The sequence below is a fragment of the Pleurodeles waltl genome, chromosome 3_1, assembly GCF_031143425.1.
Source record: "Pleurodeles waltl isolate 20211129_DDA chromosome 3_1, aPleWal1.hap1.20221129, whole genome shotgun sequence".
Lineage (NCBI taxonomy): Eukaryota > Metazoa > Chordata > Amphibia > Caudata > Salamandridae > Pleurodeles > Pleurodeles waltl.
Genome location: NC_090440.1, coordinates 1,222,088,280 through 1,222,115,940, shown reverse-complemented (window position 1 = coordinate 1,222,115,940; position 27,661 = coordinate 1,222,088,280). Strand labels below are relative to the sequence as shown.

Sequence of the window (27,661 nt, the reverse complement as noted above, 5' to 3'; positions counted from 1 at the left end):
TCCCCTTCTTCACAGCTGGTGCAGACTCCTTCCCCTTCTTCACAGCTGGTGCAGGCTCCTTCTCCTTCTTCACAGCTGGTGCAGGCTCCTTCTCCTTCTTCACAGCTGGTGCAGGCTCCTTCCCCTTCCCCACAGATGGTGCAGGCCCCGTCCTCATCCTCACAGCTGGTGCAGGACTCTTCCCTTTCATCCCTGTTGGTGCTGGCTCATTCTCCTTCAGTGTCATAGGTCACAAGTAGGTGGTGCTACCACTGTCCCCGTGGACTGTTTGGCTGAGATGCTGGGCTGGGTCCTTGGTACCCTGCCCATACGTGCAGGACGTGGGGGGGAGGGAAGAGGTCAATTTGGGAAAGGAAAAGCTTTTTAGGGACGTTGGGGTGGGAGGAGTAATGGGAGGGGAGGATGAGGAAGTGGTTGTTGGAGGTATACGTCTGCTGGTTTTGGGTGCAGGTGCATTGGCTGTATGCTGATGTGAGGTGGATGGCTGTTAAGAGTCTGAGTGCTTGCATTTGTGTCCTTTATGGGGGGGGGACAGACACTGTGGGAGAGGACACAGGGGACACATGCATGGCTGTTGTGGAGATGTCTGCCAGTGAGGTGTGTGTTCTGCTTGGTGTGGTGATGCTGATAGTGGTTGTAGATGTAGTGCATGCAGGTATGACTGTGGACGTGACTGGCAGGGAGGAGGAGGAGGAGGGGGAGACAGGGGAGACAGGGGAGACAGTGGAGGCAGTGGATGTTGTAGTGTCTGCAACGGTATGGTATGTGAGTGCCTGTGGGATGAAGTGTGGTGCTTGTGTTTGCCTGTGCAACTCTTGTGTGTTGCCTTGTGTGCATGCTCATCTGTCTGTGTGCTTGGGATGGGTTGGGGTTGAGGAGAATGGGACTAGGAAGTGGAAGTTGGAGGGGGGACGGTAGAAACAGGGACAATGGCCGCCATCAGAGAGGAGGCCAGAGCCTAAATCAATCTCTGTTAGGCTGCCAAACCTCCATGAATAACCCTTCAGGAATGCATTGCATTGCTGCATCTGGGATGCTTGCCCCTGGATGACATTCACAATGGTTGACTGCACTACAGAGATTGATCTCAGGAGGTCAATAGCCTCCTCACTCAGGGCAGCAGGGCTCACTGGGGCAGGGTCTGAAGTGCCTGGGGCAAAGGAGATGCCCACCCTCCTGGGTGAGTGGGCACAGCCAACTCGCTGAGGGGCTACTGAGAGGGCAGTTCTGGTACGGGGGTCACGGCTGTACCTGGGGTGGTCACAGAGGTGTCCGCCACCACCAGGGACCTCCCATCGGAGGAGATATCAGAGTCTGGGTTGTTCCCTGAATTCTCCGCCGTGGTGCTCTCCTCGCCCTCGTCCCACTTGTTCCCTCGGCATTGGTGGACTCTGCCTCCAGGGTCCTGTGGGATGTAGCTCCCTCTGTTGCCGGTGCCTCTGCTCCTCCGCCAGATGATGCTAATGCACACAAGGACAGGGTGACAAAACAAGAAAGGGGGAGAGAGACAAAGGATACACTGGGTCAGCCACTGCACCAACACCACCATTGGCATACACAGCACCCTCACACCCAGGGAACAGGCCTACGCACTATGCATTGCACTACCAATGAAATGGCTAGTCACCAAGCCATGAGAAAGAGCACACACCGCCAACTGCAACACACCTGGGACCGACGCAGCCCTGCTTGGAAGTGAATACTAATAAGCTAGGTTACCTGTATTTGCCATGCAACCATTACCCTTCAGAGGACCCACGCTGCAATGTCTGGCCTGGCCTTAGGGGCACCCACTAACACACAACCACCACCTGGATACCACCCCACCAGCTATAAGTTGTAATGATACCCACTGTACTTCCCCCCCCTTGTGGCTCCTGTGATTCCATCAAGCGCCTATCCAGCTCAGGGTAGGCCACCGCCAGTATGCGGGCCATCAGGGGGGTCAGGGTCCTACGGGCACACCTTCCTCGTTGGGAGGTCATCCCCAGCTGGGTCTCCGCGGTCTTCCGTGCCCAGCGCCTCAGGTCCTCCCACCATTTCAGACAGTGGATGATCCGCCTTCCATAGACCCCCAGCGTCCGCACGTCTTTGGCGATGGCACGCCATAATCCCTTCTTTTGATGGGCACTGACCTGCAGAGGCAATACATACAGGAGAATTCCATTAAACAAACAGTCCAGCCTGTCACCCACATGGCCCACAAAAACCGATCCCATCACCATTGGCACACACATTGGCCAGCTCTCAACATGTACACCACCAACAGACAATCTCCCCCACCCACCCGTACACGATGCCTTCACACACATTTCCATGCATCCATGCCACATGCATCGTGCCCACAGTGTACTCACCTGTTGGTCTGGGGGCCCATACAGCTGTCCGTACTGGGGTAGGACCCCATCCATCAGTCGCTCCAACTCCTCTGAAGTGAAGGCTGGGGCCCTTTCCCAGTCACACAGGCCATGTTAGGTTCCAGACAGGTCACAGCACCACATGCAGTGTAGGTCTTCTCCTGTGGAAGGTCAGGAAACAAGTGAGGAATCAGATAGAAAATGACAGTCACGTCCGTGCGGTGTACACCGTCACCGCTGGCGTAGATCCCCATTGTCCACTGTACCCCATAGGGCCCAATATTATCCAATGAGGTTTCACGACCGCCTACCGCCACGGCACATAGCGTCAGCGGAATTACCTCACTTCCACCTGTCCCTCCACACAGGACAGGCAGTCGCCATTTCAGAGGGAGTGAACAGGCCTATCGATAATTGCTGTGTCACAGGATGAATAGGGACATACTTTGAAAAGTAAACTGTCCCAATAGATATATGCACGATGTGGACTGCTGCTGTGGTATAGTTGTTTCAATTGTGACAGCCTACTCACTCTTGTGTCCCCTAGATACCTACCGCTGCAGATGAATAGGAGATGGAGACATACCCCTGTGTACAGACCCCTGGTGGACAGCTACACTGGAGGACTGGCACATAATACTCACCTATAGACTGGACAGGGTCACAATCACAGAGCTGTGTGCCCAGTTTGAGCCTGACCTGATCTCAGCTATGCGTCATCCGACTGTGATCCCACCTCTTGTGCAGGTTCTATCAGTGCTCCATTTTCTGGCAAGAGGTTCTTTTCAAGTGACAGTGGGCTTGGCAGCAGGAATGTCACAGCCCATGTTCTCAATCATGCTGGCAAGAGTGTTGTCTGCCCTGGTAAAACACATGTGCAGCTACATTGGTTTCCCCCAGGTGGAAGATTATGCCACAGCGAAGGCCGGATTCTATGCAATGGGACATATCCCCAATATTATTGGGGCGATTGACGGAACACATATTGCGTTTGTTCTCCCCGCCCCCGGACATGTCAATCAGCAATGTGTGCCCACCTGTACAGGGACCCCAGGCCACACCCCGCCCACAAGACAATCAGAGACCTGGGGTCAGTGGCAGTGGGCACACCGTACAGGGGACAGAGGCACAGGCCAACAGGGACTCTGGAAGGACTGCTGTGTGCCAGGGGGAGGACAGGACCAGGGAACTGACTCTCCAGGAGGCATTCTCCAAGATCCTGGGAGCCTACCAACATTCCCAGGACACGATGGGCCAGATCCTTGACTACGTGGAGGAGAACAGGCAGCTGTAGGAAGGACAGTATCAGGGAGGATTTGCAGGCCATTAACAACACCCTGATCTCCATAGCAGGGGTGCTGGCAGACATGGCCAACATCATGAGTGAGGCCACAGCACATCAGTGTGCCCCTACCACTAGCCACTCAACTGAACAGCCCTCCACTTCCACTGCCGCTAGTGGGCAGGAGGCTCCGCCACAGGACCCACAGGCCATCAGCATCCCTCCCCCTGCAGAAAGTGAACCAACCCGTAAATGTTCCTTGTGACCCAGACAGAAGCCAGAGACACTTGCCAAGACCACCGCCAGGAAATTAGACTCTCCTGATTACCTCCTTGTGTCCCACTCAGTCACCTTGTTCACCTTTAACTGCCATTGCTCTCCTTCCTGTGTTCCCTTGGACACTGCACCTGTGCTACAAACAGACTGGAACATTAGCCTGGACTTTCCGGGGGGTCCGCCGCCAGTCCTCTGTATGGCGGGCTGGTGTCTTGCTGCTATGGAACGTACCTTCCCCCTAGGTCGTTCTACCTCATCCTGATGTCGTCCCTTGTTCTTGGGTGCTGTCCCACGGCGTTCACCCTGTCCACGATTCTCCGCCATAGCTCCATCTTCCTTGCTTTAGATATCTGCTGTACCTGTGCTCCAAATAACCGTGGCTCTACCCTGACAATTTCCTCCACCGTGACCCTTAACTCCTCCTCAGTGAAACGGGGGTGCCTTTGTGGTGCCATGGGTGTTGTGTGATGTGTGCTGGTGAGGGTGTATTGGGTGATGTGGTGTGTGAGGTGGTGTGCGTGAGGTGTGTATGGGTGTAAGTGGTGTGTGTGTCTAGTTGTCTCTGTGCTCTTCTTCTCAGTCTCCTGGCAGCAATTGTTGTTTGTAAAGAGTTGTGGGTGGGTGTTTTATAGTGGAGTGGGTGTGTGGGTGTGGTGTGTGTATGTGTGTCAGGTGTGTGTTTTTGATATTGGCCAATGTAGTGTTGTTATGTATGTGGGTGCCCATTCTGAGTGCGGTGGTACTTACTGCCATTGAATGTCTGCAGTGGTGATTCAAGGGTCATAATGTGGTGGGTGTTGTTTTATTGGCGTAACGGTATGGGTTTTGGGACCGCCACTGACCTTTGGTCTGGCGGATTTGTGTATTTGGCTGTATTCTGTCGGATTGGTGTGTGTTTGTCATAATATGGTGAACGGATATCCGCCACTGCCGGCGGTAAGGTGGCAGCCGCCAGCGTGGCAGTAAGCGGGATTTACCACCAGGGTCATAATGAGGGCCATAGTCACTAAATCCAAAGTGCCTAGAAATATCAATCACACACCTCTTTTCTAAAAGAAAAAAGAAAGGGAATGTAGCACAATGAGAGCACATAGGCTCTACAGCTACAAGAATGATAACTGGCACTGTGCCTTTAAGGCTTTTACACTTAGTCCAATGTCCCATTGTGCATATGAGTTGACAGTTAGGTCAGTTCATTTTTACAGAGATAGATTGTAAGAAATTGGGTCAATGGTAGAGGGGGTGAAACCTACCCAAGCAAAAACCACAATCCTTGTCAGGGTGAACCACAAAAGTCACTAAATTAAACTGTGCTTGACCCTCTGGTAGTTTTGCCCAAAAGCAGTCAGGTATAATGTAGAGGCAATGAGTAAAGTATTTATGCAGTACACAAATTATAATAAAGTGAAAACACAAGACATTAAAAATACCAAAACACATTCTGAACAATTGAATACATTTTAATAATAAAATGAATCCATCGAACCTAAGTTAATCTTTGTTAAAGTTTTTAGTGAAAAATAGTACCTAAAAATCAAAAGCGCCAACAGCGGGAATTTGGTTGTGCGAGACCAAGGCAAAGTCAAAATTTAAGGCCAACCACAATAGAGTGCCGGTTGGATACACAAGGTGGTTTGGATCCAGTCTCAGCTTAACTTCAGAGTTAGTAGAAAGTCTGAAGAAAAGTCCAGGCCAAGTTAGAGTTCAGCTGGGCCAGGTAGCAGGTTGTGGCTAAGAAGCAGAGTCCGTGGAGCACGGGGTAAAGTCTTGGTGAAGACATCGAGGATGTCAGAGAAAAAAAGCTCTGAGTGGGGGAAGCCTGATTTCGAGCCCGAGGAGGTTGTCATCGTTGATGGGGAGCCTACCGCTGTTGAGCCTATTGAAGATTTTTACATTTGGACTACCAGCAAGACGAAGCTGCAAGCTTTAGCCGAAGAGGGCTCCACAATGGCAGATACCGGTAGTTGGAGGTTCAGTTAAATAGGATTTACTGCTGTGGGGAGGAACGTAGCTGTAGCTACCGCAAAGTCAGGCTGACCAGAGATGCCGCTTGGGTGGATCTGCTGGCTGGTATGTCCCAATCTTTTATCAGTTTTCCTGCAACTTTTTGTTGAATTTTTTAAGTCCCAAGATTTAGGGTTAGGCAGTAGCAGCATGTCTAACACAAATTACAAACATCCAGGACCTGTGTGGCACCCTGGGGTGGGGGGGGGGAGTTATGACTTACTCCATCAGAGACCAAGTGCAGTGTTCAGGATCTCCGGAGCTTGCCATGTTCCTGTAACTCACACAGGAGGCCAGCCATCTAGCCCTTTGAGTCACCCTAGTATTCCTGGGTTCAAGCATCAGAGCAGGCCTCAATTAGCAGGGCAGTACACTAGGGTACATGTCAATCCTTCTGAAGTCTCCAGCAGGTCCAGAAGTGTATTGAAGAGGTGTTCTGGGCATTCATTATTTATACCTATTGCCAGCCTTTGAAGCAGAGGGAACATTCTGGCCTTTCCCCACATCTGGTTATGGATAGTGCCTTCCTTTGCCATCTAAGGCTCCAAGAAGTCTGGAGGGACAAAAGGCTAGTGTCAGATTCCTTTGTGTGTGCTGGCAGCAGAGTGTAAGTAGAAAATAGAACAGTTCTACGCCCAGCCATACTAACAGGATTGCGCACCCCGCTAACATCTAGTCCCCTTTTGTCTCACTGTCTTGGAGGAATACACAAATCCCAACTGGTAAGCAATTCACAGTCATGTGACCCTTGACCCTAGTGGCGGGCACCAAATGGTTAGGACAAGTAACTAACAACTTCCTAGAAGTGGAATTTCCAGAAGTGTAGCTTAAACGTCTGACTTTACCACCAAAGAGGATTTTAAATTACAATGCATTTGAGTCCAATCTTGATATCCCTATTAGAATGTTCAAGAGATTTATCCCAGCCATTTCCTTGACACTTACGCTTACGGGGACAGCCACTCCTGCCTCGCACATCCGTCCACCCCTCAGCACCATCATGAGAGGATGGGAGCTGTGGGTGATTTCCAGCAGGCCGCATTGTCTCCCTTGGCCACTGTCGAGGCCGTTCCTAGGAAAGTGCACTCCACTTGTGTACCCCCAACCTCACCCAACACTCCCAGCAGAACCACAAGGGGTAGCAGTAGGATCTCCGAACCCAGTACCTCAGCAAGTTTGCCCAACACCACAGACCAAAACCTCTGTACTGGAGGGCATACCCAAATTGTATGGTAAAAGTCAGCAGGTGTTCCTGCACATCAAAGACAGGCAGGATATGGGAGGAGCCCTACTTGGTGCACCCTGGCCAGTGAGAGATATGTTCCATAAAGATGGTATGTTTGTACCAGTCTCAAACGAGAGGACATAGTTATAGTTCTGGGCCCCATCAAGGCATTGAGCCAATCATTGTCCTCAATGGGACCCACCCACTGCTCCCAAAGACCTCTAATGTGGGCCAGGTCACCAGGGACATTAATAATCTGCATTTTATATATTTTGGAGATACCCACCTTCCATGATGCCCCCATAAAAAGCTTGGCCTCAAGCAAATTATACTCTGGAAGTGAGTCTGTGTGTGAGAGATGTTAATGAAGGGCATGGCTAAGTTGAAGATATTTGTAAAACTGAGTGTGAGAGATCTGATAAACAGCTTGGAGATCATAAAAGGATCGCAAGTGTGATCCAGCACACACATTCCCAAGGTGGGACATACCTCTCAAGTCCCATCTGTCAAATCCTTTCAGTGTTGCTACCTCATGTGAACAGTTACCATACTAAAGCGGTGTGTGCTTGAGTAATGGTGTTGGCCCCTCGGGTATTTCGCTAAGCCACTCTCCATAGCAGTAAGACCATTCAGGTCACCAAAGCAATTCTGCTAGGGACCAGGGAGTCATAGAGCAGACCTAGAATCCAGGGGAAAGTAAGTTGGGCAAGCTCAAGCCAATAGGCTGGGTCTGACAACCACTCATTAAACCAATCATGTATGATAAGAAGTTAGGAGGCCAGATAGTAAAGATAGAGGTTAGTCATGCTAAACCTCCATCGTACGGGCAATGCTGTAAAGCAATGTGATGCTGGGCACCATGCTAGTGGAATACTAAAGCCGTTTTGTCTAAGGGAAGAAACCAGGGACTTGGCAGAAGGAGTGGAATATTTTGAAAACATATATGAATCTCAGTAGAATCATCATTATGTATAAAGCTATATGGCCCAGGGCATTCCGAGGAAGAGTCCGCCACCTTGCCAGGTCAGCATTGGCTCTCTGAGTCAGTGGAGTGAGATTCAAAGACCAGGTAAGATCAGGAAGGAGTGTCACCCAGATGCCTAAGTATTTAAAGCTTCATCCACAAATGGGCACAACCTCTTGCCAATCAAAGCAGTCCTGGGATGGTGCCAAGGCACCAAGACCGACTTGGATGGGTTCATGCAGATGTAAGAGGCAGCCTCAAAACATTGGAGCAGCTGGAAAAAGCGGGGGCCACTGGTGGCCGGGTCTGCCAAGTAGAGGAGGACGTCGTCCGCATTGAGGGCTATGCTATTAGTATCCCTCATCCCATTTCCTTCCTCTGAAAAGAGGATCACCTGTGATCATTTGTGCTAATGGCTCAATTGGCAGAGAAATAAGAATGGGTGATGGGGGGCAGCCCTGAGGTGTACCCCGGCGAATGTGGAACGTGTGAGAGAGTGCCATTGATCTGGATGTGGGCCATGGCATCGGTATATAAGGCATAGTCCAGTCTGCAGAAACGGGTTCCCACTCCCGCCCGTCGCAATACTGCTGCAGATACCCCCAGTCCACTGTGTCAAATGCCTTCTTGAATTCAATAAAACAAATTCTGAGTCAGAAGACAATCGATAACGGTGGGCCAAGGCCGCATGAAGACAACTAATATGTCTGGTCACGGGCCTGGGGCGACAATGAAATGGAAGCAGATCCTTGAGTTTGTCTCTGTCTCTGCAAGTGGGTGCGTTTCCGCTGAGGTTTGGGCACATGACCAGAGCGACCTACATCGGTCGGGCAAGGTCTCCGCGGAGAGTCCTGCCAGAGAATGGTAAGTGGATGCTCCTCTGTGAGCCATAACCAGGCAGATGCCGGTATATCAGTTAGCATGAATGACCCGTAGCCTGGCCGGGAATAGGAGATGGTATTGTAGCCACATCACTCAGAGTTTCTGCTTGACTTCCAGATATGTGCGGCGCTGTTATTGAACCTCTCGGGTATATAGTCAGGAAAGTGAAGAACTTTGGCATCACCGTAGCGGAGATCGGTGTGAGCGCGGGCCTCTTGTAGAACAGCATCTCTGTCATGCAAATTGAGAAATTGGGCTATCACTGGTCTGAGTGAAGAACCTGGGGGGGTCCTAGAGGTTAGAGCTCAGTGGGCCTGCTCAATCTGGTATGGCACATCCTGCCAACATCTAATTCCCTTTTCTCTCACTGTCATGGAGGACTACAGCCTGGTGGGCCAGCTCAATCGCAAACTAAGGCGAAAGATGGGTGGAGGGCATCCATGCCTTGATCCAGTTTTCAGGAAAATCCACTACTGGCTGTGGTTCATTAGTCTTGGGGATGCCAATTATGCACACATTATTGCTCCAAGATCGATTTTCAGCATCCTCAGTGCATGGTGCAGTTCTGAGGTGCGTGTAAAGAGACTCAATACCTGGGATTTGGGAGTCTACACTTCATCCTCCACAGTACACAACCTAGTCTCAGCTTCTGTGATCCTGGCCGTGGCATTGTGAAGGTCCTGACACAGCAGTACCACATCAACTAGCACTTCTCCAGTCTAGGGTTCTACCGCTGCTTGTGAGGAGGATTGTGGCAAGGTGTCCTCATGGTGGGGCCGTTTTACCTGCCCCAGAGTCCCCAGTGGGACCTGTGGTCAGTCCAGTGGTATATCGCTCAATGAGCGTTTGAGTGGCCGAGGAATGGGAGGCCTTATCTTTGCCCATGACTGGCATAGACGTCTGTGTCAGGTCTCTGAGCTCGGCCCACTTACCACAGCTTGTGATAGCACGAGTAGCCAAGTTGGAGAGTCAGGGGCAATGCCCCCATCCGAGGAAGCGAAGACGGTGGGTCCTGCAGGTGCTATTTCAAAGGGAACCCATTGCAGATATGTCAGGGTCAGGACGAATACCCAGTGAAGGCCAGAGGGGGCCTGCGCCGCACCGCCCCCGCCCTGTCACTGTTAAGGGACCGACAAGTGCGCCAGGAGCCCCACACCACCAGATTGTTGCGCAAGCTGCAGATTAAAGCTTAAAGGTAGTCAATAGGCCCAAGGCTCATCGGACCCCTGGGCCTGGCAGCCAGCGTGACCAGCAAGTCGTAGTGTCCCGGGGCAACAGAAGATCATACCAGCCAGTGGGGCATAGCAGTGAGCCAAATGGGGTTCAGATAAAGCTGCACAGCCAGGGGAGATCTCTAGGCCACCAGGATGGTGTCACAGTATGCGGCTGCTTATCTCCACCAGTGTAAAAATGATTCAAGCCCCTGTAACTGTACCCCCAAGGACCTATCATCCAGGATTCTCATGCCAAGTAGGCAGCAAATCCAATCAACGGGTGCGCCGCCCCACCCCAAAGGGGAGCTTCCTGTCTCTTTGCCATAGTAGTATCCTCAAGGCAGTGCCCATGTTCCAATTCACAGGGCTAAAGCAGGTCAGCAGGTGCCAGCACCACTGCCGCCAACCCCAAGCACAGGCCTCACTAAGGTGCGCGGCGGGCTCCAGCCCCCAGTAGGCCACACATGTTGCGCAGCTCGTCAGCGAAGGGTGCAGAGCCACCGAGGCACAGGTCCAGGCCACCTCACTCACTGGGCCCAGGGCAAGCCCAGGCTCAGACCGGCCCTCTGTGGGTCCCGTGCACCAGCAGCCAGGGTCTGCCGCCTGTCACTGGCATGTCTCCAGGACAGTCCGACAGCCAAGCTGCCTCAGGTCACCAGTCTCCAGGAGGGTGCAAGCCAGCAGAATGAGCTGGTCCACTCCACAGGCCAAAGTCTTCTCCTACAGCGAGGTGGAGGAGGGGTTCACATCGCGGTACACCAGTTCCAGGAGAGGCAGCAGCAGACACCTCTCAATGCCCTTAGGCCTCCAAGGGCGACCCTCTGTAGGTGCAGCAGCAGCCTCCTCTGGGTCTCACCGGCCGCCATCATGCCATTACACAGGGCCACAGCAAAAACCTTGGTTACCAGGACCTCGCTGAACATGGAACCCCGTCAACCACTCAGAGAGGGTCCTCGCCTTGGAACACTTTTCCCCCATGTTGAGGAAATAGCAGTGATGGGCTTGAATGAAGGTGGATAACGGAGGGGTCCTGAGTACTCCTAGAGTGCGACTGCCATCTTGACGTCTCAGGACCCTCCGGACATATAAAAATGTAAAAACATGTCTTACATTTTAAATACAGTGCTCCCCGCTCTGGGGGCTGTCTAGGACCTACTTTAGAGCTCATTTACATGTATTAAAAAGGACGGTTTAGGTATAACAAAAGGTTTATGTTGCCAGGTCGAAGTGGCTGTTTAAAACTGCACTACAGTTTGCAATGGCAGGCCTCAGACATGCTTTAAAGTGCTACTTTAGGGAGTGGCACAATGAATGCTGCAGGCCCTAGTAGCATTTACTTTACAAGTCCTGGGTACATGTAGTACCTTATACTAGGGCCTTACAAGTAAATTAAATATGCCAATCAGGTGTAGGCCAATTTTACCTTGTTTTATGGAGAGAGCACAAGCACTTAAGCACTGTTTAGAAGTGGTAAAGTGCACAGACTCCTAATGCCAACAAAAAAATAAATTCAGAAAACAGGAGTGAAGGGAAAAGGTTTGGAGGAAGACCACACCAAGGATGTCAGATCTAACATAGATCCTCTGCAGAGAACTGAAATGTCTGCTTCAAACACTTGTCCGGGGAAGATGCTTACGACTTTGATAAGGATTCCCCTGAACGAGAATGAAGAGTACAAGTAAGAAATGTTTCCTTCTCTTCCAGGGGATCCTCATCAATAGTCTTGAGCAATGTGCCTTGTCTTACCCAACTGGTCATGAGGGTTGGTGACTAGGAACTTACACACCTTTGAAATGCCTTTGCTATGATTACGTGGATTCCAGCGTGTTGAATTCTGGAACGTTGGACAAGGTCACCTTATGTGAATTGAGGGCATTATGTATTTACGTGTATCTAAATATTGTGTGGTGCAGTCGAAATTCCTCAGCAGGTTGCTCAAAGTATGTAATATGTGAACACACAACAGTTGGATAACCCAGTCAGGTCCCAGCCCTTGAAGCACTGAAGTTTCGACACATGCAGCAACCACTACCCATGCCAGGGGGGAGTTTCTTTATGAGTCAACCTCATAATTATGTGTGCTTTAAGGCCTTGTGCCAGCATATAAAGGGTAGCTTAGTGATCTTCAGGAACCAGTGGGGGTAACCTTTCCCGTACAGTAAAGAGAGTATCAGTCACCGAAAAGCCAGTCATTGATGAGGAGCACTTGGGAAGCTAGGTAATAAAACTGGTCATCTGCTATGCTCAGCCATTTATCATATTGTGATTGAGTGCACTTCTTGAGAGTGTAGGTCTCTTGCCTGCCCATAGGAACTGTGTGACCATAGCCTGTAATTCAGTGAAGAACGTATCTGGGATATTTTAGGCATTATTTCTTTCCATACATATAGAAATCTAGAAAGGGATATGATATTGAACTGGTCAGACATCCCAATTTTCTTGATCATATGGGCGGCCCATCTCTTCAAGTCCTTCTTAGTGTGTTTAAGTAGGGACGTGAATTTTAGGTCCCAGCTACTCTACTAGTACCTGGTTATCGTAAGGCTCATGTACGAGTAATCATCCCCGCCTACTTTAGTTGTGTGTATGTTTAGCAGTCACAACAAGGGGGGACCAGCCACAATGATATAAGTCAACTTGCACCATTTTTCCCACAGATCTGATGAGTCCTCGGAGATCCTCTGCATCATCCTGGGGAGGACTTGTTCTGGCTTCTGTATGTAGAGCAGCATGTCATCAGTGTATACCAATGCCCTATTTTCATATCGGTCGTCCCAACGAAATACTGTTAGTTGGCCTTCCATCCTAACCCACTCGGCCACAGCCAATGGCTCAACAGTTCAGAACGAATTGCGATGGTGAAAGAGGGAACCCTGGTGTGTACCTCCCCTAATAGGAAAGCGTTTAGACAGCATTCCATTTACTAGCAACTGAGCCAGGGTTCCTCATATAATGTAGTAATGCCTTTAAGGAATCAGTAGCCAAGGTTCATTTTATGGAGTATTTGGAACATGAAGGGCCAGTGGGTGTATTCAAAGGCCGTCTCAAAGTTTATAAAGACTAAAGTAGCATGCCCCTTCAGAATAGTTACACTTGCAAGAGCCACCTGCAAATGCAACAAATATATCGGGTGCTTCTGCCTGGCATTAAAGTCTTTGCATCATAACGTATGAAGGAACACATGACATTTTGTGTCTTTTGATGAGTTTATCCTCTACATTGATTAAAAAGATGGGCCGATAAAAATACACTTGTTAGCTGGTTTACTGGGGTTTAAAAGAAGTGATATTGTGTGCGCCTATAAGTTTGTAGGGGAGCAAAGACACCACAGCCTCATCAAACATAATCCGCAGGTAAAGCACACTAAGTGAGAAATACTTTTTGAAGAATTCAAGAGGGAAACCATTTGGGCCTGGCGTTTTGCCAGAGGTGTGTTAGTGCGCTGTATCTCTTCAACTGATAAAGGGAGATACAGGTTTGACTGGTTTGAGAAGATAACCGCAATCTCATAGGGAAGTCCTTTCCTGTTGGGGTGTAAGAGTTCTAGTTATGAAAGTTGGTGAGCCTAGTAGAGGTTCTGAAAAAAGGTGACAAAGTTGGGCTTGACTGCCCCAGTGTCAGAGAAATTGCTACCATTAGCTACCTGTAATAAAGGAATGATTCTGAGGCCAGTGCCCCTACTAGTTAGCCAGTACAGGAATTTGCCAGCCTTCAGGCTGCTATATAGTTCACGGTAGCTTAGTCATGTCAAGTAATTTTGTTCTCAGCAATAGTCAAGTATAGCTCAACCAGAGCATGTGTATCAGCACTGAGAGATGCAAAAAGAACAGATGATGGACAGAATGCTGAACAATGTCAAAGAATCACCCCCAGTCACCGATCTGGGCCTAACTCCATCATGTTTTTGCTCGCCTCGCCAATCTAGTTTGGACCCAGCCAGGCCAGGTCCTCCTTGGACTGGAAACGAGCATCCTCGGACTGATTTTGGGGTATCATTCCTCATCAGCCAGGCTAGCTTGAACCCAGTGGCATAGTGAGCATGGGACCCATGTCTAAGTATACCTTTCCCACATAGGGTGATAAATGTAAAAAGAACAGAAGATGGTTGGAACACTGAGCAATGTCAAACAGCCCAAGTAATTACCAGTGGTAGCTTGTGCGCCCATAACAAGGGTGAAACTGGTTCTGCATTGCTTGTGTTCTGGTTCAGGGAGGAACTGGTTTGGCAGTTCGGGCTGGACTGTTCCATTTGGAGCAGGGTCCAGACTGATTTGGCATGGTGTACAAAATAACAATGTATTAGGATGTGGCTTCGAGTAATTACCAGTGACTGGGATTAATTCAAGCATTCCTTCTTCATGTTTTGTAAACTTTAGTATATCACTCTAAGTGGGACAGTGTAGGAAGCTGGGGTCTGGTTGCAGTCCTTCCCCCTACTTTTTGCCTTGTTTTTGATGCGACTTTGACTAAAGTGCACTGGGTTCCTGCTCAGGTCCACAGTGATAGTGTTGCTTCACCAAAACAAGACACCTGGTCACTTCATCAACAAGTGACCGGGCCCTTTAGAACCTCTGTAAGTCCGTAGGAAATGCTATCACTGGTACCTTCGGCATGGATACTGAAGAGGTCCTCTAATAACTTCAGCACAATGTGTGTCACTCTAAGGGACACAGCACCAAAGTTATGCTGACTGCCATTGCAAGGTGCTCCCAATAGTGAAAAATCAACATGGCACATACTTGTGTGCTATGTCCCCTAAAACACTGCTTATACTATCTGTAAGTCACCGCTACAGCAGGCCTTTCATCCCTAAGCCAGGGTGCATTATATTAGAAGTGAGGACATATATTGTGTGCAAATATGCCTCTACTGTGTGTTTGTCGATTCTTAAACATAGTAAGTGTGCAGGGAAGCCATTTTAAACATGTGCTGGACACTGGTCAATACGAGTTACATGCTACATGATGGCTTCTCTGAAAATAGGAATTTTTGGTATCAAACATCTCATATTAATAAGGATTTATTAATACATGCACCCAGAGGGCACCTTAGAGATGCCCCTTGAAAAACCTACCAACTGCTGGTGAGCTCACTGACCAGTTGTGGCCAGTCTGCCACCAACAGATGAGAATCTGACCTCCCAGGGTGAGAGCCTCCACTCTCTAGAGGTCAGAAACAAAGCCTGTCCAGGCTGGGGTGTTAACACACCCGTCCCAACAGGATGACTTGCGGATCTGCATTCCAAGGCAGGGAGCTTCAGAGAAGCCCACCGTCTTTGGTATGCAAAACTGGCTTTCCTCGGAGGAGGATGCCAACTCCCCCTGCCCCAGGGCCCATCTGGCACCTGAACAGGTGTGAAATTAGCTATGCAGGAGGCCTGTCACCCTTCCGAGCTGGACACACCCCTAGGGTCACCAGCCTCAAGAGGACATGACTTGGGAAATTCTGCCATATATTGTGTGTTGGAATTTCGAACTCTGGACAGTGGGATGCCCACTCCACACATGAAATGATCATCTAGGGGGTGTAATGACCACAAGGGTAAGTAGCCTATTGGCTACTGCTCTTCACTCCCCTTATTGCCCCCTAAATGTAGTATTTAGGGGACCCCTGATACCAGATCTTTGCTAGACACAGTTGAAGGAGTGGACAAGAAACCTGCTGAACCTGAGAACCAATGAGCACGACTGACTTGGCGCCAACTCTGCCAGCCTGCCTGCTGCACCCGACCCTCGAGGAGCAACTGACCTATCCAGCCGCTGAAGCCTCCAAGAAACTGAGAGAGCTGCCAGTGCTTTGCAAATCAGCAAGAAGAACTCCCTTGGATTAGAGGAGCTGCTCCCCATAATCTGAAGACACCCATGAAAGAACTGAGAGGACCGAAGCCACCAACTCAGGACATCACCACTACACCCGAGCCGCTCAGCCCATGTTGAAGTGGGCCAACAGTGTCAACGTGGTCCCCAGGCCCTCCAGAAACAAAGCCTATCTTGAGGGCACCCACTATGGACTTCATAATGGCGTCTGCAGCCTGTTTCTGCAGTACCCCCTACAACTGCGAGTGACCACAAGACAAAGACCCGATGGCTCAGGACACCTCTGCACCTGTCCGCCCGAACTGAGGAGAAGAGGGCCAAGCGTGTCCCCTTGCTTCCCAGCCTCATGAGACCTGAGTCCACTTGTTGGCTTGGTTGCACTGGACCCCTAGTCCACACTTGCAGACTTTCTGTTGTGCCCACTGCAACAGTGAGGAACTCCAGCACTGCACCTGATGCCAGGAGATACCACTGCACCGGCACCCTGATGCCCAAGGAGGAGTGGACCCAACGGTGTCCCCACATTCCCGAGGACCACAGGGATCAAGCCCCCATGTGGGTTCCCATAGTCTGACCTTCCAGTCTTTCCATGCAGCAAGTTTGTGACCGGCCATTTCCCATTAAAGTGAAAAGAACACCCAATACCGTAGCACACCTCTACACCTGAATGCCCCAGAACCTCCCGAGATGACCCATTGGTGTGGCCTTGGAACTTGCCCTATACTCACCTTACGTCTCGGAGAACAGTCCCGTAAGTTGTTGTGAAGTGACCGAATGCAGTACATGTTTTCCCCTCCATAGGATAATATTACCACACCCCAAAATTGCTCTCTCAACTTTTAAACTCTAAAAATCTTTAACTCAAAAAGTACTCACCTGATTCCAGTGATCTTGGTATGAGAGTTCATATAAAGGTATCTGTTATTTTTATAAATTGGTGTCCGATTTCTTTATTTAGTGTGCGTCTCACTGTATGTGTGTGCCTTACATGCTTAGCACCACTCTCTGATATGCCTAACTGCTTGACCAAACTTCCACAAAAAAGAGCACTTGGGATGTCATTTGTGCCTCTGTGACACCTCTGAAGGATTGCTTGAACTCTTTGCACAGTGTACCCCATTTGGTCCACTAAATGAAGAGCCAGTTTCCTACAGATGGGTATGCCCAGACTTGAGTCCTGTTAACGCGTCTGGCCTCAATAAGTAAACTTACAAGGGGACGCAAATCGGTCAATTTTGACTCGCAATTAAGAGGATCCAACCATAATTCCAGTACATGAAGATCAATAATCAATCAATAACATCAATAATTAATGATGATCAATTACATTAATAAACCATGGAGTCAGTAATTGTCATGCACCATGACTTTTCAGTCATGGGTAACGACACCTTTAGTAAAAGTTAGAATATTTATTTCCCTGTATTAACAATGCTAAAGTCACATAAATTAATCTCAAAATCAAATGATACACATATAGAAACAGCACTGGCTGTCCAAACCTGCAGAAGAAACGCAATCTAATCAAAGCTTGGACTATTACACATTCTAAGGTTATGGTACAAATTAAAAACAAGAATAAGATCACATACATTTAGATTCAGCAGAGAAATTCATCAAACATTATTTCCTATTGGCAAATTTTCATTTGTGAGAATCCTAATCTAACATCGGATTAGCTTCAGCATGTTGGGCTTCATGCAAAACAATTTAGTAACACAAATTTGGAAAACATCTAACTATGGCTCTATCAAAACAGTGTGGTTGGTACCTAAAAAGAAAAAGCAAATAGGCATAACAAACACATGGGTACAATAATACCTCTCCTCAAATGGATCAGCAAGCTAAGATAGTCTTTGTCATTAGGACATCAGTTCGGTCAGCAAGGCATCAGGATTCAGCCTCATAGTTCAGAAACGCAAAGTCTATAAGCAACTTGAAAGAATAGAGGTAAACCCTGAAGAAGAAAGAGAGAAAGGCTTGTCTTGTCTTGGTGCAGTCCAGTTAAGTTCCCTAAAACTAAATCCCAAGTCCCTATTGGTCAAGGGATTGCATGTTCACACTTTATCCAATAAAACTAAAACTTAAAATCTATGAATTCTACCACTATTCTGTTCACATGTCGTTGATTGTTTTTTCCTGCAATGTCCTCATCATTTGGCTCGTCAGGTAACAATACTGTTGCAGCTTATACTCCTGTCAGTGTCTCCATTGTTCTTCTCCTGAGAAAGTCAGTCTCACACACATTGCACTCATATTGTTACATTTAGCACGAACAGCATCTTCTAGCAGTCGGCTCGCATGAGAAAGACTTTTAGCTACGAGCACATTTACACAATACAATGGAAAAATCACAGTTTAACTCTCTAGGCCAGTCATTTTATTAAAAGTTAAGAAATACAGCTTGACATGAGGCCGGACAACTAGGCCAAGACTTCTGCTAAGTTAAGGCCTCTAATTAATAAAACTAATACATAACGCATAACCCTTAATATGACATATTACTACATTAGTCAAACATATACTCAACATTTCATATTAATAAACTATTAATATGTTCACTTCGGGGATATTGGCGGCCACTCATCGTGATCACATTTTCAACTGCGTGCATTATTTTTCTATGTTATTACGTTTTCTATGCAAATCTACTACTCAGAATACATCAACACTCATTAATAATTTTTATTAAAATACCTGCGCTAGCAATCCCTCCTCTGATGACTAAATGTGTCATCACACTAAACTATCACCCACAAATGTTTTTTGCATCAGCTAAAATTCTGTCAATTCAATCCCTCCATGCTTTAGTTCCCTTTTGAATTTTGCCTGAACAACTTTTCCCTTTTCTTTTCTTCCCTCCTCTGATCATTCTTTGACTTCTTCAAGCGCGTTGATCAGAAGGAGGCAGGAGGCGGACCTTAGGGCAGGAGCCCTTTAACTTTGGATCGCGCTCCCGCTGTCGCGGGAAGCGCGTTGATCAGAAGGAGGCACGAGGCACGAGGCGGACCTTAGGGCAGGAGCCCTTTAACTTTGGATCGCGCTCCCGCTGTCGCGGGAAGCGCGTTGATCAGAAGGAGGCAGGAGGCGGACCTTAGGGCAGGAGCCCTTTAACTTTGGATCGCGCTCCCACTGTCGCGGGACGCGCGTTGATCAGGATCAGAAGGAGGCAGGAGGCGGACCTTAGGGCAGGAGCCCTTTAACTTTGGATCGCGCTTCCGCTGTCGCGGGAAGCGCTTTGATCAGAAGGAGGCAGGAGGCGGACCTTAGGGCAGGAGCCCTTTAACTTTGGATCGCGCTCCCGCTGTCGCTGGACGCGCGCGGGCGGCGCCCGGGCAAAGCCCGGGCCAAGGGCGGGCCCATCCTTCGCCCGTCCGCGCCCGGAAGAGGCTGGGCTGGGCCACCCCCCTGAGAACTCACTTGGGACTTCTGGATCAGACTCATAAGAGGTACTGCATTTTTTTTTTTCTCCTGTGATTGCTTCTTCGTATTTGGTTTTCACGGCTCAGGAGGCCCTAAGTAATTGACATCTAAGCAAGATCTGCTAAGGGAGCAGTTCCATTTATCTAATTACTATTTTCACACTGCCACTACTTCCCTGTATTTTATTCATATTGGCTTAGATTGGTGTTTTTATTACTTGCAAGACGATGGGTAAAAGAAAGACCACCACACCTGGGGCCGATGGAGCGCACGCTATGCCCGTTCAATCATCAATAACTAGCTACTTATCTTCAGTTATTGGGGCCATTGAAACTGAAATTGTCCAAGTGGAAGAAAGAATTGGGGTGGCAAATAATCTGACCCAAAGAACCTCTTTAGAACCTACGACCTATATACAGTCCGCTGTCTCTCCAGTTGTTCCCCGTGAGTTTATCTTGCCTCTGCCCGAAGATGACGTTAATGCTTCGCATTCTTTACAGCCGTTTAACATAGCTAACAACGAACACTTAGCTGACACTCCCCCTCCCCCCAAAAAAAGGAAAGCTGGAGGATCCCGTAAGTGTAATAAGCTACTCAAACACCCAACGAGGGTTAAGGAATGTTTTTCCACACCAACGGATATCCCGGCCGACCCTCTTCCAAAGGAAATCCCAACATTGGGCGATCTAGGCTCAGACTGTAGGATTTCAAAAGATATTCATTCGACCAACTTAGACTTAATCCTCAAACCTTTTTTTTCGGCTTTAGAGGAGAAGCTAACATTACTCATTGATTCCAAATTCGAGCAGCTACAATAAACTATTTTTAAATATCTGCCTCAGCAGCCCACTCTAAAATCTAGCCCAAACTCCCTTCCCACTACTCCGAAATTGGTGTCTGATCTCATTGCTTCTCAGCAGGCTAACTGTTTAATGAACTGCAACCAACTCCCGTCCCATTGCATACCTACCCGCAATCCCCATGATGACTTATTAACCGATTCCTGGTCTACTCTGGCTGGTGGTGCGATTGATTTACCGAGGCCTGAAGCTGCTTCTAAACCTAGATCTTTTACTAGCACAAAGGAGGTTCTACAGCTTCCTCCGGATAGCTTGCCATATGTTTTAGTTTTAGCAAATGTTCCACCTCTTGATTGCGTTCAGAAGGAAGATACTCATCCGCTAATAAGGAAATGTGCACATTGGTTGAGCCAAAAGCTTAGACATCAAGATGATTTAAATAATAGAATAATTATGGCTAGAAGGGTGAAGTGGTTAGGCTTATCCAAAAAAGCATATGAAGGCGATTGCATAGTGATTAATTTTGCAAATTCTCATTGTGTTAATCATTTGTTGGCGTCTTTACCATTGAGTCCAAAAGGGGAAGGTGGAATTAAAGTCTATCCATTAAGCTTTTTCTACAGGCCGCCCACTTTACCACTTCCTCCTATGAGGGCTTCTCATGGCAAAAATATTCTAACAAAGGCACCTGTACAGAACCCCATTTTTGACTCTGGGGCTACTCAAAATCACTCTTCCCTTGATGCAATTGATTGACAATCGGAGGGTTTGGGGCTCCCAAATGAATATTTACAGGAACCAGAGCTGATGGGAGTGCACACACTTTTGCAATCACCCATAGGGCCTGACGAGTTAGTTAGCTTTCCACATCTTACAATAGATACGGCCACAATCGAGGAGTCTGGGAAAAAGCCCCAGCAAAGTAACGCACGGTTATCCTTAATTAGTTGGAACATTGCTGGGTTGCGCTCTAAAGTTGAAAATTTGGAATGGCTGGAATTTCTATCCACATTTGACATCATTTGTTTTCAAGAAACTTGGCTTACGGCACCCTTCTATTTAGACGGCTTCTACTCTGTATCTCAGCCAGCTACTCCATCTAGAGCAGGCAGAGCAAGTGGCGGCCTTCTGGTACTTGTGTCATTATTACTCCCAAAAATAGAGGTTTCATTGATTTGGTCTTCTGCTTTTTTTTTGGTAGTTTTATTATCAATATCCGGACGAAAATATATTTTACTTTTAAACTTTTATAATAACATTCCAAGTGCTGCTCTGTCAGGAAGTCTCGAAGAGCTTATAGACCAATTAGACTCAGCCGGGAAACTTCAGGATAGGGAATTTGACACGATCTGGATTGGAGATTTTAATGTTCAGTTATGTAAGTATGAATTACCTCATTTATGTGGCACCGCAATAGAAGGCAGAGAGTCACTTACTCATTTTATTCACTCTAATTTAGGAAATGCCTTGAACACTCTCATTTATAAATTTGATCTTGCCTTTGCAAGGGATATTGCAAATAGTCAGATAAGAGAAATACCCACCTATACTGGAAGTATTAACAGTAGCATTATTGATTTTATTCTGATTAACTCCTCACTTTCACGTTCAATAGTGGATTTCAAAATTAATTCTCACTGTGCTAGTGACCATAATCCTTTGAGCATAAAACTATCCTTTAAAACTAGAGTAACCTTACCAAGGATTGCATATAAAGGGAAAGAGGTGTTTAAAAGAAATTCCGGCCCTCGTATAAGGTGGGAGAGAGTAAACTCTAACACTTTCCATACGAACCTTATCACTCAAAATAAGGCTGATATAAACACTTGCTTGTCCCTGCAACCCACTCCATTCCACCTTATTAATGCCTTTGAATCTTTAAGCTGTGCTATTTCTCAGGCATTGTTGTGTGCCCAACATCCCAAAGGTGCAAGACCTCAACGGTGGTTCAACTCTACCTGTACGGCTGCCCATAGAGACCTAAAGTTAGCGATCAAAACCATTCCATGTAATCGGGATTTAATTAAGCTGGCCAGGGGCCGATATAAATCAGTCCTAGAAGAGAGAAAGAATGAAATACGTACTAGCGCTTGGGAAGACCTTATGGCAGCGACGGAACTACAGGATCCCTCTCAATTTTGGAAGGTGGTTAATCACCCATATTTCTCAGGAAAGGAAAACAGGGAAGATGACTGTTTGATACCAGAGGGGGTTTGGATAGACCATTTTTCATCTGTATTTCAATCTGCAGATAACCCCAATGACGGAGGGGAGGGATGTGGACCCCCACATTTGGCTACTCCAATTCCAGCTAAGAGCGCCATCTTACTTGAGGCACATGAGATCAGTGCAGCTATAACTAAAATGAAACTAAGGAAGGCTCCTGGCCCTGATGGGATACCGGTCGATCTATTTAAATCTCTACCTGATCTGTGGGTTCCATTAATCACAAACGTTCTGAACAGTGCTATTCAAAGCGCTATTCCCTCTTCATGGTTAATGGCAATTATCGTTCCAATTTTCAAAAAGGGTAACAGGCTTGACCCCTTCTGCTATAGACCCATTTCTTTAATAGACTCCACTGCAAAGATACTGGGGAGTATCATCCTGACCCGGCTTGAGGATTGGGTTGTAAGGTCAAACATTTTATCGCCAACTCAATATGGGTTTAGGCCTGGATTAGGTACAGTGGACCAGGCCCTAAATTTACATCTTATCCTCAGTAAATATGTAATTGCCAAAAGGGAACCTATCCATTTAGCATTCATAGACCTGTCTAGTGCATTTGATATGGTGAACAGAGCAGAATTGTGGGATATAATGGATACAATGGGGATTGAGCAAGATTTGCTCATTTTGATCAAACGCTTATACTTTGACCTCCATATTCTAATTCAATTTGGTCAACACAGTGAAAGGTCCCATCCCCTTGTTTCCACTCGATGTGTCAGACAGGGCTGTACACTGGCACCTTTCCTGTTTTTACTGTACATAAATGGCTTGCATAATTGTTTGATCCAAAATGGTAAGGATTTCCCAAGGATGAGTTTTAGACAATTGCCAATTTTATTATATGCCGACGATGCTGTTTTAATCGCCCGCACGGCCAATGGTCTACAGACTCTCTTGGATCTTTTTTTAACACACACACGAGAGCTGGATTTGAAAGTCAATTTAAAAAAATCACATGTTATGACCTGCGGTCCTAAAAATACTCGTACCAGATGTTTTAGAATGGGGGGGGAATACCCTGACAAAGGTAAAAGACTTTTGCTATCTAGTTCTGTATTTAAGTTCCACTCTGTCTTGGAAATCCCATTAGAATTTTAAGCTTCAACAACTGGTAAGAAATGTTGAGGCAATCTTTCGCTTTGCTCGCAGATCAGGGCATAGACCGGTCCATCAGATCCTCACGCTCTACAACTCTAAATGTGTTTCGGCGGCGATCTATGGGGGTGGCCTGTGGGGATATACCAGTCCAAACACTTTGCAGCTTGCAGAGAATAAATTCCTTCATCGGTTACTTATGGTACCTAAGAACATAGCGAACATTTTATGCCATGAGGAATTAGGAATCCGCTATATTACAGATCTGATAGATATTGCCCCACTCTTGCTATGGATAAAAGTATGGTTAAATCCGGCGGCTATTTTAAAACATGATTGTATAAAAGATTGTTTCTCATTATCAAACTGTAACAAAATTCCATGGCTAAACTTTGTTCACAATGGCTTCCGAAACTTGGATCTGGAGTTTATGTATTTTAAACCAGAGCTCCTGCCAGCTAACGCGAAAGAAATTGTTAAACTTCGACACAAAGAGCATGTCATGAATTTTAGATACCAAACGGCAGAGAATCTGAGCTCTTTTAATTCATATATTCAAATTCTATCATCAGACTTGTTAGAACCTTATTTTGTTTGGTTCCCGACCCCTTCTTTATATTCTTTACTCGTATCTTTTAGATTTAATTTGATCCATTTTAGAGTGGCGTTCCCGATAAAATGTGAGTGGGAAAAAACACTACCCCCATGCCCTTGTGATAACTTTTCAAAACAAAGTACTTGCCACTTTATTTTATTTTGTAAACTTTATTCAGTTCCCAGGAAATCTTTTTTATTACCCATTTTGCGCAATTTGCACACTTCTTCCTACAAAGAAGGATTGATTGGCATTCAAAGCCTCTCAACCAAACAAATTTGTATTTCTATTCTTAGTTTTATTAAATCCGCTATTACTATTAGAAATTGATATGAATTGGTAATGTGATTATTTATTAAGAGAAATTAGGCATTGTCCCTTTACTATATTGTCTTATTGTTATATATGTTTTATAAACATTTATCTTTTATTGTTTTAGTAAGCTTGGGTGGTAAGCTTAGTTTTAATAGACCTATTTTTAATGAATGTCATAAGTACTGTATTTTATGATGATCTTTATGTATGCATGTTTACTTTTATGGCTAATCGCCGAATAAAGTTATTTTGACTGACTGACTGACTTCTTCAATTTAATCCTTTTGCATAATTTACACCTTCCCCATATTCCAATTAGGCAAACCATAATAATTAATATTCCCTGCACAATTTTCAATAGAAACCCATTCGAAAGTTTGCTTTGCCAATTTCCCACTGAAGCAGAACCTTTGCCAACCTTTTCCCACATACCTGGTTCTTTCAATTCTTTCAAATCAGCACTTTCATTAGTCAGATTAGTAATTAAGTCTCTAATTTCTTTACTTTTATTAGGAATATACGAGCAGCAATGCCTAGAATTAATCCTTCTACAAACTCCGCCATCCCTCGCTAAAAGCATGTCTAAAGCAAGGTGATTCTGAAGAAGAGCTATTTCAGCAGCTAATTCAGTATCTATCAGGAGTGTAGCTCCTGAAAAATTTGTCAGCATGTTATCCACAATAGTAGACAACTTTTGAATCTTTATTGAATTCAGAACAACTCCTACTGAAGGAATTTATGCTCCAAATATATCTCCCACTATACCAGAAGGAGACTACCTCCTCTGTCTCATATGATGTAATTCAGTCACTTTCGGAAATGTCTTTAAATCATTAATGTGAAAGATCTTTGGGAAAACTATTCCCAAGTAACATGTCCTAAGCATTAGGACCACAGATGTAATATATCCCAGGAATTGCCGGGTCCTGTCCATCCAACATAAACGTCCATTTACTCTGAAACAAAAACATGTGTTTACATTAACTCGTTCACACAAAGTATCAGTGCGTGATTTAGGCCTATATATGCAAAGTCTCCCTACGTGTTGCACATCTAGAGCTAATTTCCCTTGTGTTTTAATTGCACTATAAGCTTAATCATTCCTGTAAGTTCTTTTCTCTAAGCCTTTTTCTAACTTCTCCTTCTATGCCTTTCTCCTGTCATCTGTGCGATCTAAGAAGCTCTTCTCTAAATGTGTAAGCAAGCATGTTAAATTATTCCTGTGAGCATAAACTGTGCCAAATGTCAATGCAGGTTCAAAGAAACCTCTAACTAATACTGTATCATTATCTTTAGCTACCCTACTCAAATACCTAATTTTAGGGATGAATGAAAACACAACATCATAATTGGAGTAGAAATACTGAATGTACTCCTGGTTATAAAATCTTGTTAGTAACAGACTACAACTTACTCCATATGTTAGAGGCAGACTATGGTACGTAACTCCTTCCTCAACTGATGAAGTCATCTGCTTACACACATAACAATTCCTCCCATCCATCGTCTCAACATACTCAGCAAGCGATAGAAGACATTAGAAGAAAGTTCTCCTTGCGCATTAGTACCCTCATGCAAATACTTCTCATCTAACCTAAACTTTTCTATTGCTGTTAGTACAGTAGTTGTCTCAAAAGCTGAAGTATGGTTGGCCTCACTCTTGTCAAGAACAGACATACCCACAATCAATGCCACAAACAATATCCCACGCACAATATCCAAGCTAATACTCATATATTTACAGCGCCTAGTATTCCTACCCTGCTGGCTAATGTTACTCATGATCTGTAAAGAATCAGAAAGCCGAAGAGAAATTTATAAAAACTGCAGCAAAATCAAAACAAAAATCTTCTTTCAGCCGTTACTTACAGTTCCCAGTCTCACTCCCAGGATCCCTTGTCAAAAATCGGTAAGCAGTTTGTCAAAATCAGGTTTCAAACGTCAAATCAGGTTATCAGTGTCTTTTCAGGTTATTCTCAAAAGTCTCTTTCCCAAAAATGTTCTCTTTGATTGTTTCAACAGTTCACTTCATCCACTTCCTTCAGGTGCCAAAATATTGACCCGGATTATCTCTATCAAAACAAAAAGACAAAAATTCTTGCTGCCATTCGCTTGTAGTTGCATACGCCCATTCAGGACCTGCGTATCTTCGACTTGCTATGCTCTTTCTCTTCAACTTTAGATCACCATTTAATTCTCCTTCACTTAGATCTACTCTCCTTGTTGTATCTATTTCTTCCTCGATTGTTGTTTCAACAACCAATTCCTTTCCCTTTCCTTGTGATTCCGGCCACTTATCTCCTTTCAGTGGACCTTTGGTTAATGTTCTTTTCAGAGTCAAACTCGAAATTTCTCCTTGTTCTATGGTGTTTTCTCTTTACAGACCTGCAACAGGTTCGGGAGGAGTCAGACCACGGTAACTTTTATCCACCTCAACTCCTTTCCCCTCGGGGTCTGGCACTTGCTCTGTTTGTCTCTCAAAATCATCTGCTCCTGGGAAAGCCCTCCTCTGACTAGGCTCGCTTACTGCCTCATTTGAGATAGGCTCTCCGTCACCCTCCTGGAGGTCTTCTCCTTCATATCTCGCAGGAGTGACTGAACCGTCCTCAATGGGCTCAGATCCGGTCTCAGTTCCTCTTTGTTCTCTTTCCGGCCCTGAGACTTGCTGTACTATTGTTGGTACTCTCAACAACTCTTCTTCATGATCCAGTGGACATGCCACTTTCTTCGTGTGACTGGCATGGATCTAGTTCGGAACTCAGCGCACTTCACAGCTGTGGTAGTTGTCAGAACTACCTGGAACGGTCCTTTCCAACGAGGCTCCAAACATGTTTTCCTCACGTGTTTCTGGACCACAACCCAGTCACCGGCTCTCAGGTTGTGCCCTGGGTTATTTATCGGTGGCAATGTGGTGGCTTCCACCTGCTGAGAGAAAGAGCGAACCACATCAGCCAGACCTTGTCTGTGGTCCAACACAATATCATCTGTAATGTTGGCAAGTGCATTTACAGCCACCGCTGGCAACCTCATGGCTCAGCCCATAAGGATCTCGTGCGGTGACAATCCTATTTTCCTGTTGGGTGTATTTCTCATTGTCATCAAAACTAAAGGCTTGTCATCAGAACTAAAGGCAATGTGTCAGGCAATTTCAAATTTGTGGATGCACACATCTTTGCAACTC

General features: G+C 46.5%; 1 protein-coding gene across 5 annotated transcripts in view; it reads left to right on the top strand.

The window, feature by feature from the left end:
- The window catches only part of LOC138285067 (zinc finger protein 418-like), a 389,919-nt gene that overhangs the window by 338,247 nt on the left and 24,011 nt on the right, over window positions 1-27,661 (top strand). The window contains exon 8 of one of the 5 annotated variants that reach the window (XR_011201512.1): window positions 18,910-19,469. The exons of the other annotated variants lie outside the window; for them this stretch is intronic. The gene's annotated coding sequence lies outside the window, so the exon portion shown is untranslated. The remainder of the gene's footprint in view (window positions 1-18,909; window positions 19,470-27,661) is intronic. 5 annotated transcript variants of the gene reach the window in all.